The 15491-nt window shown below is 45.3% G+C and overlaps 1 long non-coding RNA gene across 2 annotated transcripts; it reads right to left on the reverse strand.

The window, feature by feature from the left end:
- Positions 1 to 2287: 2287 nt before the first annotated feature.
- On the reverse strand, positions 2288 to 6701 carry LOC127323775 (uncharacterized). Of its 2 annotated transcripts, XR_007865938.2 has the most exons (5): positions 6095 to 6701; positions 5646 to 6007; positions 5484 to 5546; positions 3728 to 4881; positions 2288 to 2892 (listed from the first exon to the last, which is right to left on the reverse strand). It is a non-coding gene; the product is annotated as an uncharacterized lncRNA (long non-coding RNA). The 2 variants fall into 2 exon arrangements; XR_007865937.2 differs by lacking the exon at positions 2288 to 2892 and having other exon boundaries at positions 3355 to 4881; positions 6095 to 6697.
- Between the last annotated feature and the right edge of the window lie 8790 nt (positions 6702 to 15491).

Genomic DNA, 15491 nt, shown 5'->3' on the forward strand with positions numbered 1-15491 from the left:
AATAGTGCACCCGTGCCGCCATCGCCCGACCAAAGGTCTTAGATTTTCATCCTGAAAATAGTCCCCACTCTCAAAACAATGCCTCCAACAAGGTCATTGCCAGACACAACCAGGTAAGGCCAGACCTTGGGTTTTTACCCTGAGATGAAAGACTCTGAACTTCACCCGTGCTGCCGCCCCCACATGCATACCACTGTTGTGGAGCCCGGAACGCCAAGCAAATCCCTCAGCATCACAGAGACTCGAACCTCTTTAGCTAGTCCACCAATCCGGCCTTCATGATATTCCTTCTTCTGACTTCACCATGGACCAAGTAGTCACCTGATGTCAACACAGAATAGAGTTTCGCGCCGCTCTCTCCGGAACCAAACGGTCGGAATAAAAACGTGGGTGCGCGCGACCGAATACCACCCGATCCAGCAAACTCCAGGCAAAAGATGCATTGTTTCATTCGCCGGTGGAGCTTTCCGGAACTCATCTCTCCAGCCATATCAAGGCAAACGGACCTCCGATAGATCTTCATCTTCGCTTGCGAGAAACCCGAGGGCCGCCACCAAAAACAAAGCAAGACCAGCATCCCCACGCCGCCAGTCCCTCCTGCCGGATCACCAGGGAAGAGGACGGTGGCGCGGATCATGTGCACCACCTCGAACCATCACCGGGGGCGGAGGCCGCCAACGCTCCACCGAATCCTCGAAGGCTACCAACGGAGAGCATCAGGCCCCGACCAAGTAGCCATGCCGCCCGGCTTCCTCCACCGGCGCTTCATCACCTCCCATGGAACGCCGTCGCGGAAACCCTCTCCTCCCCCTCGTCGTTTGACGGAAGGGGCGCCGCCACCGCCGTCGGGGACGGGGTTGTGCCCGGGGCCGAGGCCAGCAGCAGCGGCGGCGGTCCGTGGGCGGCTGCTCGTGGCGGGGCAGGCGGGTCCTCCACCACCGCCCAGGAGGGGGGCGGGAGAGGAGGAGGGCGGCGGCTAGGTCATGAGAGGAGGAGGGGCAGCTAGTACTTTCTGCTAGTATATATTAACACCTGAGATATAAAATACATCATTTAACTATAAATACATCATTTAAATAGCAGCTTTTATTTCCTTGTATGTAATTCCTTACTAAAACAAGTTTAGACAAAGAGATGACATGAAATGTAAATCACACTAAATAATGGACACGATACAAAGTAGAGAGGATGGAGTGTATTAGGGGGCCATGAGTGTCTCTACCCTGATCTACTGTTTTTTATTACTCCTTTCGTCGTCGGACGAAAAATAATAATGCATTCCTTGTTTTTCCTTGCGGAGTGTGGGCCTGCAAAGGCTGCTCGGTTTTTTTGGTGGAGGAGTTTTGTGCCATTGCCGGACTATGTGACTATATTTGCAGAGAAGGCTGCCGAGAATGATTGCATGGAATTAATCTGTGCAATTGTTTTAACGGGCAATTGTCTTTGCATTGCAAAGTAGTGGTATTCTTCTGGCGTAATTAGTTAGTGGCTTTGAACAGTGTGTGACGTGCAGAGGTTGAGTTATAAGTATGCATTGAGGAGAATATTCATCAGGAAGGATTCTAGCGATATGGACAAATAGTGCCAGAAGACTGGCAGTAACATCTATAGATGACGCTGCAGAATATAATTTTCATACAGCGGATTTTGCCATGCTTGTGCAGGGTCTTGACGGTGGCGGCATTGCATCGCTGTGTCTGCTTATTTTTGGTAGAATTTAAAGATCCTTGGACCAAATTGATATAGAGCACCAAATAGTGGTTAATAGTCACTTAATCAGTTATGGGCCCTTGCTTACACAACACCGAATAGTTTATCCATCATGGAGATAAAGCTATTCTATTATGGACATGCACCACAGCATATACTTCTTAGTTTTTCTTAACATGCATGCTCTTTAGAAATTCTCCATGGCAGATCTGACAACAGACAATCCAATCCATGAGGCAACTGTCAGAGGAGCAGTAAATTAGATGCCCATTGTCAATCAAAATGAAGCTTGCCGCTCACAGTGTGTAATTATTGACACACAGGAACGATCATGTGGCATAAAAAATTTATTTGAATTATTACTACCATTATGCTGAAGAATTGAACATATCAGCAGATATGAAAAATCTATACACTATCAGTAACTTTATCCTTTCCATGTGTTTTCATCAAAAGGATATCAGTCAATCGAATCCATGAGACAACTGTCAAAGGAGCAGTAAATTAGGTGTCCATTTTCAATCAAAATGAAGCTTGCCACTCGCAGTGTGTAGATAATTGTGTAACCATACTGAAAACTCTATATTGGTCTTTGTTTTTTTGAAGTGGACATTTAGATAGAAACCAAAACTAAACTCACTTGATAACATTCTTACACCAAGAACTGCGAATACATTAACTTTCTAGCGAATTTGTTACTCCTTCTGTAAGTGGCCATATTACAACTTGAAACTCTTAAACAATGATGGTAGCAACGACCCATACAACCTTTTAAAGGCGCTTTGAAATTCCTCAACTCCATTCATGCATATTGGTAGTACCGTGAATACCTAGTTAAGAAACTTGCAAGAGTCACTTGTATAAATGAGTATAAAGTACATAGTGGTTGATAAGCATTAGCAAGTTATCTTCAATAATAAACGGTATCATTTACAAACTCCACTACTTAAGAAAATCAAAATGACAAATACGAAAATAAGATAAATTGGAAACCAGAAGGACGGCAAATATATCAAAATGTACCCAACAGAACAAAAATACATGAATGTGCCTCCAGGAAAATTTCTTGAAGCTTGGTACGCGCCCATCATTTAGTTCAGGTGAACTGAGCACATTAGTAGTGTTCATGTATAATTCTTGGTTCTACCATAGGCCATCAAAAGATCACTGCATACATACCACCTATTTGATTTACCATGTGTTATATCCTCACCATATTTAAAGAAGTTCATCTGAAATCTGAAAATTTTACTGAAAAAATAGACATTTTCTACCATCACATGTCATTAAAATCAACCTCTACTTCATGTATTGAGCAGTTAAATGACAAATTATATTATTACAGCGAATAATCCTAAGAAAGCAAGTGGCATACCAGGAATACCAAAAGGGCAGGATAAGAATAAATATGAGAAATTAGGGAGAGTACGATGTTAGATCAAAAACCTATATACATAGTTTATGGGACATATGTCATTATCACTTTATGCTGCACCCGCAGGTATGGTGCCCATAAAACATGAGACTGTACAGCTGAAAGAGATGAACCAATATTGCAGTATGCTCAAAGAAAAGAAAAAAAGCATTCACAAGAGTTGAACCAATATTGCAGTATGATCACATGAAAAGAGGCACTCACCAGGATATTAGTCAGCAATTCAGGATTAATTCCATTATTATGTTAAATGAACAAACTCAATCCACTAAATCTGACCATCTAAATGTTTTTCTTGATGTGATTTCCATTTAAGGACAACCTAAATCCAGGAACGAATACAATATGTTGAGGCATGTCAAAAGTATAATAAGAAAGACAGTCAATGACCATCCTGGAAGCGTCGAGACTTTGATGACAAGTTGACAACAGTATGTAGAAGAACTTGTAAAGAAATTTGGAAGAAAAATAAACCTATCAGTACATTTGGAAAAATATCTGCAGAGCTGTTGAAAAAGGTTTAAATTCCTGGACTGGAGAAGTTTGTTGAGTGACCATAAATGAATGAGATAACTTATGCACCTTAGTTTAAGATGTAATCAGCATCTATTTCATTATCTCTCTGGAAACAAATGTAGAGACGCCCTCCACCAACCGCTCCATTCTTCAGTGTTGCGACCTGCAGGCTACACACATCTGCCTGAGACCAAGAGCCGGAGCAAGAGACTATGAAAGGAGAATAGAACTGCAGGTAGCAACAAATTTTTCTAAATACCAATCTATTTTGCCAGCATTTTTTCCGATGGATCAAATACTGTGAATATACTACATAAAATGCTCACTATATTAGTATTTTGGTACTCAGCATACATGAATATCGGCGTAAGAGCAAACAGAACGTACCATCTATCTATGATAAAGTGCAATACAAAGCATAGAAAAGTCCAGAGATCAGGCATCAGTAAATGAATATGCATGGATAGAGCTTTCAAAGCTGTCAAAAGAACTTGTCGTAGGAGAGAACAATATATGGCAGCACGGTAGGCTAGAAGAAACTAAGTACCCATCTTTTTCATATGTTGCAGGAGAAAAAGTGATTGAACTCGTCTTCAATCTCTAGTTTGCTTAGTGCTAAAAGCTGACTAACAATACCAAAAAATACCACATGCCTCTTGCAATGCTGAAGATTGACCATACACCTGCAGCTTGTGGTAAAGCTTCTCCCCCTTGTGTAATACAATACAGTGCACGGATATAACAACTTGGGGTAATGATTATGCATTAATATAAAACCACCGGCATCAAAACTGTAGTAATTTATATAACAACATGTTATGTGTGTGCTCTTGAGAGCCCACACACCTATATTGTGTCAAAACCAGATAGAGGTTAAAGTTAGCGGCCGGTAAATCCAACCGGTGAGTATTTGGGGTGCGTGGCTGAAATCTTTATACCTGTTGACTGAACAATGGTCATAGCAACAAATAAAGAAGGTATTGTACATGAAAGCATCATTAGTTGTTTTGAGGGGAAGAAAGCAGGTATAAAAGAAATTGGACTGAATGCACCATATAATGGGTTCCTGATAGAAATTGAACAGTCTGATACTATATAGGTCTTGCCGTCTTGGGCATGTCGACAACAAAAAAATTAATCGTTAAGATTGATCCTTCTTTCCGTTGATCCCTGAATTGGTCGATGCAGTTTTGTGGCACACAATCCTCCGTTATGTCTCCCTGCAATGTTATTGAAGGCAGGGATTGTATTAGAGGAAGGATATGGACAGTTCTACCGACACAAGATGGTATAGCAAGCAAAGGGAAGGAAATGTAGGGACATTTATAGAATGCAGCGTGCAGACCCCTTAACAAATTCTCTTTACATGAGGTTGTATAGAATATTTTGTTCAGAGAACAAACAAAGAGACTGATATATAACTTTTTTAGAGAGAAAAAAAAACAAGAGAGTGATATATAACTGTTGATTTGAGTCTATTTAAAAAGAGCAATACGTATGGGAGGGCACATGGCATTGAGCTCGTCTTTGGGGCAGTGCATGCATTGTTATGTACACCAGTGGGCATGCCACTTAGAATACGAAGGGGAAGAATAAAATAGAATATACATCTGGCCTAGGAGTTTTCATTGCTGCGAACGAAACTTGTCTGAATCTATATTCATTATTTAATACAGTTAGCTGGACTAAATAACATTAGGAGAATCCCTGACTGGGGGAACCATCTCATTTATGCACTGTTGATAGAAATTAACTAACGTAAAAAAATGTACTCAAAATCAAGCCTGAAGCAGATCGTGAAGAGGACGAACACGGGAAGTACCTCACGGCCGATAACAGCAAAATCAAGCTCGTACAAATCTTCTCTTGTGTGCAGATTCCGCAGCTGCAATACGTGCGCTTGCCAAAAGCAAATCAGTAACCAGAATAAGGACACATAAGAACAGAACTGAGAAAGAAGACCGATGGCAAGATGAAATCAAACCTCGAACAGATCGTGAAGAGGATGGACCAGCCTCACTCGCTATCATAGAGGTAGCTGGAAGGCCAGGAATCTAGTGTTGGGAATCATTGGAAGAAGGCTTCCCACCGGCATGAACGCGCACATCCGGAGAAGTGTCCAGCACAAAACAAGAAGCAGTGGTCCGCGCTGAACCAGCCGTGCCAGGAGGAACAGTAGCAGAAAACCAAGGCAAACCAGTAGCAGCCGAGGCTGGTCGCCGGGGAGATCAGCGACCCGACGTTCATGCCTCCCGCGCCCGCGCCAGGAGACCACCCCTATACTCGCGCGGATCTTATCGAGGGTCACAATCTTGGTCGTCTTCGTCTCCTGCCATGTTGACTTTCCTGACAACGGCCGGTGGCGACGGAATCAGATTCTAGATCGACGAATTGCTGCTGAGAGGAAGAAATAAGTAGGGTACAGGTAACAACCCGTAGGTTCCCTCGCCGATTTGATCGACATTCTTGAAGCAGTCGACGCCGCGGGAGGGAGGACGACGATGTAGGCGTGGGGGCGTCGCGGGCAGCGGCGGCGCGTGCAATCACCACCACGGGAACGTCCACCAGCTGCACCTCCACCACCACGAAGCCGAGACGGAGGAGGAGAAGCCATGGCCGACGCAGGGAGCGCTCCCAGTGGTCGCGCTGCCGTTCGCCGTCGGTCTCCGCGGCCGGTGGCTGGCGGCACCACCAGGACATGGATAGGCCTTCCGCACCATTCACCAGCACGCATGCGCCACCATCGTCATAGGACGCCGCGCCACGCCCCTCCACCCCACGGGCCACGCCGCCCTCGTGGATGCCGGAGACGACCAAGAAGAGAGGCGATCTGATTGGGGATTTCGGGAGTTATCGAGAGAGGAAACGTGGGGAGAATAGCTAAACGGTGCTATAGGCAGCTATAGGCACCCAAATAGAAGACCACGATAGTGCAACATCGGAATCGAAGAACGTGAAAAAGGATCACCGGAAATTTCCTAGAGGCACCAAAACTACACACAGAAGAAACCCTTCGGAAATCAATTAACCCAAACAACACACGTGTCAACAGGACGTTCACTCAGAGCATGCCTCAAAATTATGAGAAAAATGAAGTAGGTTGCCCTATAATATATAGTATTATGAGAGAGAAAAGTTTGAGCCTTCCCCAAGCAAGCGTGATCACCGAAGGTGGTCCAACTTGAGGCATGCATGATTGCCATCTTCTATCTCAAGTGGAATTATCAAGACCACGGTTTTTCTTTGCTAGGTTTTCGTAATTTTGCCAGTCTCAAGGTGATTCGTGGGATATCAGGTTATAAGTTTGGTAGACGTACAATCAAGAGGGGTTCTAGAGATAGTAGTTTGATCACATCGTTCATAGAGGGATCAAAGTTTTGCATTCTTCGCATCCTCCTCTTTTGGTTGGTTTTGTGTATTTCTCTGTGAGTATGTAGAGCACTGTTCAAAAAATCGGCCGACTAACCAGTTAACTGGCCGATTAATCCCTACTCAGAGGGCCACCGAGTAGCCAATAAACTGATTAATAGGCCGATAAATTGATTAACTCACCTATTAGTCCATTAATCTCCAACTCGCCAGCTGACCGATAAGTTACCAGTTAACGATTTCCCCAACAATGATGTAGAGCTTTTTGCTATTTAGAAGGCAAGGTCAAGCTCATCAAAAATGAATTTTGTATCCAAATTATGGCAAATTTTGGTGTTGAAGGTTTTACCTAGCTCTTCATTTTTATAGAGCTCGACGTTTGCATATTTGGCATCCTTCCTGTATTGTTGATATTTGATTTCTATTTGTGTGAGTAGTTAGAGCTCGTTGTTATCTTTAAACAAGTTCATTAAAAACAGAGTTTGTATGCAAAAGAGATCACATGTTTGTATCTTGCACATGTTTTTATTTTGCTCTCTGGACTTGGCCTAGCTTTAGACAAGTCCAAGTTAATCTTATTTATCTTACGTTGTTGGTGCACTTAGGTGACCTAGATATTTAAGTTTTATGTTTGAAAATTAAGCGAGTAGTTTATTTTCACATTATTTCAAGCCAAACATGTTTGTTTTCAAAATTCCTACTCACCCCCTCTAGGCATCATATCAATCTTTCAACAGTACCCCTCTCTATTGTGTGTTGCCTTTATTAATCGATCCAACCTTCCGAGGTTGCGACCTTGCAAATGATTCCCTCATGAAAAAATCGAGTCATCGGATCATGATCATTGATTATGTGTACCTCTCTCGTCATTGACAATCAGATGAATTTACAAGAGATGGGGGCTACTGATTATCTAGATCAAATCGGAGTAGAATTGACATGATTTCTCGTGGTGCAACTTTCTTACTTGCCCCTTTGCTTTGCCCAGTAATCTAGATCTTGCAAACAGTTACTCAATAGCAAACAATGATCTAACTTCTGCTTCCGCTCTATCTAGAGGATCCATAGTGCATTCACATAGAGTAATGGTAGAAATAGTTGCCGGAAGATTTTCCATCAAAATGGTAATTTCAATACTACTCCACATCCTAGGTTAGAACCTATGATTTGGCCTCCACCAGCTAGAATAGCAAGGACATACTTGCTTCATCTCATTGTTGAAGGTGTTGTCTTCATGTCGATGATCTGGCATTGATTTGTCGAAACCGCATCTAAGATGAAAATTATTGTCCAGACCTTCCATAGTGGATTCAACGCAAGTGTGTACACCATTTTTCGTAAGTGTTGTTTGTGTCACATCTTGTATAACTGATCTACCTTCGTTGGTCATTTCGTGTTTGCCTCTGTTATGTTTAGAATGCATGTATCCTTTCAGACTAATTAATTCATAAATGTTGAAATCGTTATTTTGTTTTGTTTTTATATCCAACAACATTTCTGCCTTCACCCCTAAAAACACAAAGTGTAGGCTTCCTCTAATGATTTGCATAAACACACATACGTATTTAAGCAGATGCACACGTATATCCGAGAGCTTTGGTTCACGCCCTTAGATTTTTTTACCATTTTCCTATGTGCACCTTCCCTATTGACATACCTCATTCTCCAACCGATCTGATCCCTAACCCTCATACCAAGTGTCATTGTACCTTGGAGTCTTCAAACTCCATGAGGTATCTTAAGTTAGTGACATTTGTATAAAGATATCAACAAATACAAGAAAGGAAGAAACAATATTTAAAGTTGGAAAGTCTGAGGGACGTAATCTAAATTGTTGGATATACAGAGTAGATGTCAATAAAAAAATAACTTGATAATCATGACTACTATACAGTTGATTCAAATAATATGACATAACATGGTGTTCAATAGTCAGCCAATAACCCTATAAATATATTTCTCATTGTATATGATAATAGAGTGTGCGGTAGAGAGGTTATTTGGCCCCACTTGACCATATTTTTGTCTCCTCCGATGTCACCCTACCCCTCAACTATTTTGCATCTTGCATAGTCTACCATGAAAATGCTACTGTCAATATTTCTCCATCTAGTTATAAACAATAAGATAAAATCGGTTACTCCATGGATTTCTGCACCATTTCGAATACACCACTATCAAGGCTAGTGGTAGAGACGGCATGATTTCCCTTAGCCATCCACATCATCTAGAGAAAGCAATATGTACAATGTGTACAATGTATTATTCTCATCCCTAGCAATTGATGGGAATCAATTTTTTAGTAAGAAATTATTTTTCTAAGGGAAAATATATGGTACAACATTATGGAATATCCTTCTCTAAGTTTTTAAGAGATCATCCCTTGGCTAAGGAAAAACAACCTTCTCTTTCTTATTTTTTAGTAAAAAATTAATTTTCTAAGTAAAGGTTGACGTCACCATGATGTACATGCCCTCATGGTAGAAACGGTTACACCATTATGCGTACTTAATTTCTTTTAAATCCATTATTAATTTCCTAAAAATTAATAAAGTTCAAAATGTGTTGCTTGTTTTTTTTTGAGTGGGAATCAGGAGTATTTAATTGCAAATCCTTTGGAAAGTTCTCAATTTGTTGCTGATTTTGTTGGAGTGGGAATCAGGAGCAATTACTTGCTTATCCACGATTAATACTCCATCAATTCAGGTTTATTAGGCTCCTTACGAATATTAAATACTCCCTTCATTCACTATTATAAGATGTTTTAGATATTTCAATGTGTACTAGATATGGACTTAAATAAGAGAACCTACGCACTAAAAGGTGTCTAGATACATGTATTTTCAGAAAAAACCTAAAAGAAAATCATATAATAGTGAACGGAGTGAGTAGTTCGTTAATGTAGTACATCTAGGTGGTACTCCGCGCTCACCTTGGTTTAAGTCTAGAAAGTTAGACGTCCTATAACCCCAAATGTTTTTTTTTGAGAATTCGGCAGGTGAGCTGCACGATATATTAATAGAAGAAGATTTGGCTCAGTTAATAGGGAAACCAGGCCCAAAAACCATACAGAGTGGTCGAGTTTATGAGGAAAACCGGCCCAAAAACCGCACAAATATCGGAGCCTTATCGCCCACACGATACCAGACTACCGACGACCAAACACACACCACCAAACCCGGAGCCGCTGCTCCGACGTCCCCTGCTCGGAGGCGAGCCGCAACGCCGCACGGCATGGACGTCTTGTAGCCCAAACTACCAAGGCGACCACCCGCAGACCACGAACGCCGCGCCAAAAGATCCGGGGCCGCCGCCCCGACATGCCAGCCACACCGACCGTCCCGTCGTGTATGCCGGGCCGACGAGCTCACTACCCACGTAGCACCAACACGCCACCCATGCCTTGCTATACCATGACCACACCCCATGGAGTCATCGTTGCAAGACCTTCCGAGGCCGCCGCCTCGACGTACGTCAACCGTCCGGGGCCGCCGCCCCGGCATCCACCACCCCCGACAACAAGGCAACCATGCACAACTGACACACATCTACCGCACCACGAGGAACCCGAACTCCAAAAGCGGTGCCTTCAGGAAGGTAACGGCACAGTGTGTCGCCGCCGCTCGCTCCGAGGAGCAGAGGTTTTCACCCGGAGAACGCATCGACTCGCGACAAGACCAAGCTCCCCGATGAAGCCCTCAACAGGGAAACGGTACCCAGGGGCACCGCCAACATCGGCACCAAAGGTGCGAAGCTTTCGCCTGGAGTGTAAACGCTGTCGTCAGGCCCAAGAAGGCCCTGGCCGTAGGCGTGGCCAGCCGAGCAGGGGGCCTTGTTGCCATCCACCAAACGCTCAACACTCGCCTGAGTAGCGCATCCGACCAGACCACGCGCGCTAGCGCCAATGAAGCACTAGCGGCCACCGGGAAGCCGTGCAGCGCCACGTCAGGCGAACCGCATCCACCACAAGCCAGATAGAAGCCACGCCATGGCCGGACGGGGCGAGAAGCATGACGGACGGCGAGCTGCGAAGAGCAGCGAAGGCCGAAGCCACCCCGCAAACCCGCCGGCAGGGCCGACGCGCAGGGGCACCGACGCGAGGAGCGACCGGAGGTGCGCCGCGGCATGGACGACGGTGAACCACACCAAGGCACGGGCGACGCGGGCAGGAACATCTCCACCATGGCGCGCAGCAGCAGTAGCGCGGGAGGCCCGGGGAAGACGGCAGGACAGGGCGCACACCGGGAGTGCCGGGGAGCGGCGCACAGGCCGCGGCCCTCCAGGCCCAGATCGAGCCCAAACGGGCCCAGATCGGGCCCTCCCCAGCCAGACCGCGCCAAGGCTGGGCGTCGACGGCGGCGAGCTACAAGGGCAGCAAGGGGGCCGCGAGGCGCGACGCCGCAGCGAGGGGCGCAGGAGGGGCGGAGGACGGCGGCGACCTCCGGGGTCCGGCATGGCGTCCTCCCTCCGGGACGGCCGTGCGAGAGCCCGAGAGGCATAGGACCTCGCCGCCCCCTTCATCAGCGGTGGACGGCTTAGCCGCCGGCGGCCTCGGGAGGCGACGAGGGGGCGGGCAGGGGGCAAGGGAGGCGGTGGCGGCGGGCTGGGGTTGGGCTCCCCCGTCGCCTGGAGGAGGCGACCGAGGGTAGCGAGTATAACCCCAAATGTAGGGAGTAGTATTATCTATTTTGTGAACTCCCCAAGGGGATGACATCGAGGCAGCAGGTCCCGATCACTATACACATCATCCAACGACCATCGACGGAAATTGTGTGCAAAGAGATGTCATCTGCTTGGAGTTTTGTGGTGGGTGTACAAGGAGAGGGATAGTGAGTGTCCTGGTGCCTGGGAGTAGGGATGCGTGACACCACTACCACCTACCACCAACTACCACCAAATACCCTTTAACAGTAAAGACAATCGATGGTTGTGTTCATACGCGTAAACAAAGTTTGGGAGGTAATTTTAATGTTCCTTCTTTAATTAAAAGAACAAGGACTCACTTGATGAACACCGGAAGGGGCACTTTTCAGGCATTTCCATAATATTATATTTGTCTCTTCACCTGCATAAACTATAGTGTATCTCTTGGTCGGAGGATGTAGCGTGTACCCCGAGGCTTAGAGTACTCCCAAGTCCGGAAACACTACCTAAATAGTCTTGGAAAATTCAGGAGAATTGTTAGCATAGACACAACATGTTCTCTCATGTCACATATTATAATTTAAATGCATATCAACAAACAAAAAATGCAATCTAGTTTTGAATATTGACTAAATCAATATGGTATCTTTACTTGGCCCACTATTATCTCTGGATTAAACATTTTTTTTCTTGAGTTTGTTATTAATAGTGAATTCACAACACATGATTTTGCTCTCTCTGTTTTCCTGAATTTTAGGGTGAGTTTGGATCTTTTTTTTGTTGCATAGGTGCATTCATATTAATATTGCAGAAAAGATCAAACATCTTCACAACTTTCTTGTAACTAGAGCAGATGATGCGGGCTAAGCCCGAGGGTGTGCCCAATCTTCACGGTTTGACCCGGGTGAGTGTGATTGCGGAGGGGGATTCGCGGGGAAGTGGATGAACGCGAAGAACTTGATACAAACACACGCACACACACAATCGCTTTGTCCTCGTTGGCCCGAACCACCAACTCGATAGAAGTTGCAGGAAAAGACCTTTCGGTAGAAGTCCCGCAAAAAGATCGACGAATCGAAATCCTATAGATCTAGAAGGGTGAAAAGACCAAAATCGATAGAAGTGCAAGCAAAAGACCCAAATGTAGAAGTGCAAGCAAAAGACCCAAATGTAGAAGTGCAAGCAAAAGACCAAGATTGGTAGAATTCACCAAAGAGATACAATAGGATTCGATAAGGAGCCCGGGTGGTACAATAGAAGTTAATCTAAGGTGGGGGTTACCCAAATCCACAAAGGGATAATAGAGGCATAAGCCAATTCATCTAAACATCATCTCTCCCTCATGAAGGTGGGGGTAGGTGCCTATTTATAGGTAGGGGGCTGAAGAGGTAAGTTACAAGCCAAAAGGGGCTGAGATCTGGCTGAGGCTCGACAGGGCGGAAGTTCCGGTCGCTGAGGGTGGAAGTTCCGGTCATGAGGGGCGGAAGTTCCGGTCGCTGAGGGCGGAAGTTCCGGTCGCTGAGGGCGGAAGTTCCGGCCATGAGGGGCGTGATACGTCTCAAACGTATCTATAATTTCTTATGTTCCATGCTAGTTTTATGACAATACCTACATGTTTTGTTCACACTTTATATCGTTTTGATGCGTTTTCCGGAACTAACCTATTGACAAGATGCCGAAGTGTCAGTTCCTGTTTTCTGCTATTTTTGGTTTCAGAAATCCTAGTAAGGAAATATTCTCGGAACTGGACGAAATCAACGCCCAGCATCTTATAATTGCACGAAGCTTCCAGAACACTGGAGAGGGGCCAGAGGAGAGCCACAGGGGGCCCAGACAGGGTGGCGGCGCGGCCCAAGGGGGGGCGCGCCCCCCTATTGTGTGGCGGCTCCGTAACCCTTCCGACTCCGCCTCTTCGCCTATTTAAAGGTCCCTGACCTAAATCTTCGATATGAAAAAGCCACGGTACGAGAAACCTTCCAGAGCCGCCGCCATCGCGAAGCCAAGATCTGGGGGACAGGAGTCTCTATTCCGGCACGCCGCCGCGACGGGGAAGTGCCCCCGGAAGGCTTCTCCATCGACACCACCGCCATCTTCATCAACGCTGCTGTCTCCCATGAGGAGGGAGTAGTTCTCCCTCGAGGCTAAGGGCTGTACCGGTAGCTATGTGGTTAATCTCTCTCCCATGTACTTCAATACAATGATCTCATGAGTTGCTTTGCATGATTGAGATCCATATGATGAGCTTTGTAATCTAGATGTCATTATGCTATTCATGTGGATTTTACTTATGTGATCTCCGGAGACTCCTTGTCCCACGTGTGTAAAGGTGACAGTGTGTGCACCGTGTGGGTCTCTTAGGCTATATTTCACAGAATACTTATTCACTGAGTTATGATTTGAGTTGGATGTCTCTATGAAATTGTGGTGTGTTAGTACCTCCTATGAATGCTCAAAGTGACAGCGTGGGGTGTTCATTAGTACTTGGGAATACATGATGACCCACAAGTATAGGGGGTGTATCGTAGTATCTTCGATAAGTAAGAATGTCGATCCCAACGAGGAGCAGAAGGTGTTGACAAGCAGTTTCGATGAAGGATTCACTGTAAATGCTCACAGACAAGTATTCAGGAGGTTTTGATGTAACAGATGAATAAAGTACGAGTAAGTAAAGTGCGAGAGTAATAATTGCGGCGAGTTGCTGATACGTCTCCGACGTATCGATAATTTCTTATGTTCCATGCCACATTATTGATGATATCTACATGTTTTATGCATACCTTATGTCATTATTATGCGTTTTCCGGAACTAACCTATTGACGAGATGCCGAAGGGCCAGTTGCTGTTTTCTGCTGTTTTTGGTTTCAGAAATCCTAGTAAGGAAATATTCTCGGAATCGGACGAAATCAATGCCCAGCATCCTATTTTTCCACGAAGCTTCCAGAACACCCGAGAGCCACCAGAGGGGAGCCCTGCTGGGCCCAGGTGATAGGGCGGCGTGGCCAGGGCCTGGGCCGCCCCCCCCCCCTAGTGTGTCACCGCCTCGTCGACCCTCCGACTCCGCCTCTTTGCCTATATAAAGGTCCCTGACCTAAAACACGATACGGAAAAACCACGGTACGAGAAACCTTCCAGAGCCGCCGCCATCGCGAAGCCAAGATCTGGGGGACAGGAGTCTCTGTTCCGGCACGCCGCCGGGACGGGGAAGTGCCCCCGGAAGGCTTCTCCATCAACACCACCACCATCTTCATCAACGCTGCTGTCTCCCATGAGGAGGGAGTAGTTCTCCATCGAGGCTAAGGGCTGTACCGGTAGCTATGTGGTTAATCTCTCTCCTATGTAATTCAATACAATAATCTCATGAGCTGCCTTACATGATTGAGATTCATATGATGATGCTTGTAATCTAGATGTCATTATGCTAGTCAAGTGGATTTTACTTATGTGATCTCCGGAGACTCCTTGTCCCACGTGTGTAAAGGTGACAGTGTGTGCACCGTGTGGGTCTCTTAGGCTATATTTCACAGAATACTTATTCGCTGTTATGAATGGCATAGTGAAGTGCTTATTTATATCTCTTTATGATTGCAATGTGTTTTGTATCACAATTTATCTGTGTGCTACTCTAGTGATGTTATTAAAGTAGTTTATTCCTCCTACACGGTGTAATGGTGATAGTGTATGCATCGTGTAGTACTTGGCGTAGGCTATGATTGTGATCCCTTGTAGATTATGAAGTTAACTATTGCTATGATAGTATTGATGTGATCTATTCCTCCTTTCGTAGTGTGAAGGTGACAGTGTGCATGCTATGTTAGT

Source organism: Lolium perenne, chromosome 7, assembly GCF_019359855.2.
Source record: "Lolium perenne isolate Kyuss_39 chromosome 7, Kyuss_2.0, whole genome shotgun sequence".
Lineage (NCBI taxonomy): Eukaryota > Viridiplantae > Streptophyta > Magnoliopsida > Poales > Poaceae > Lolium > Lolium perenne.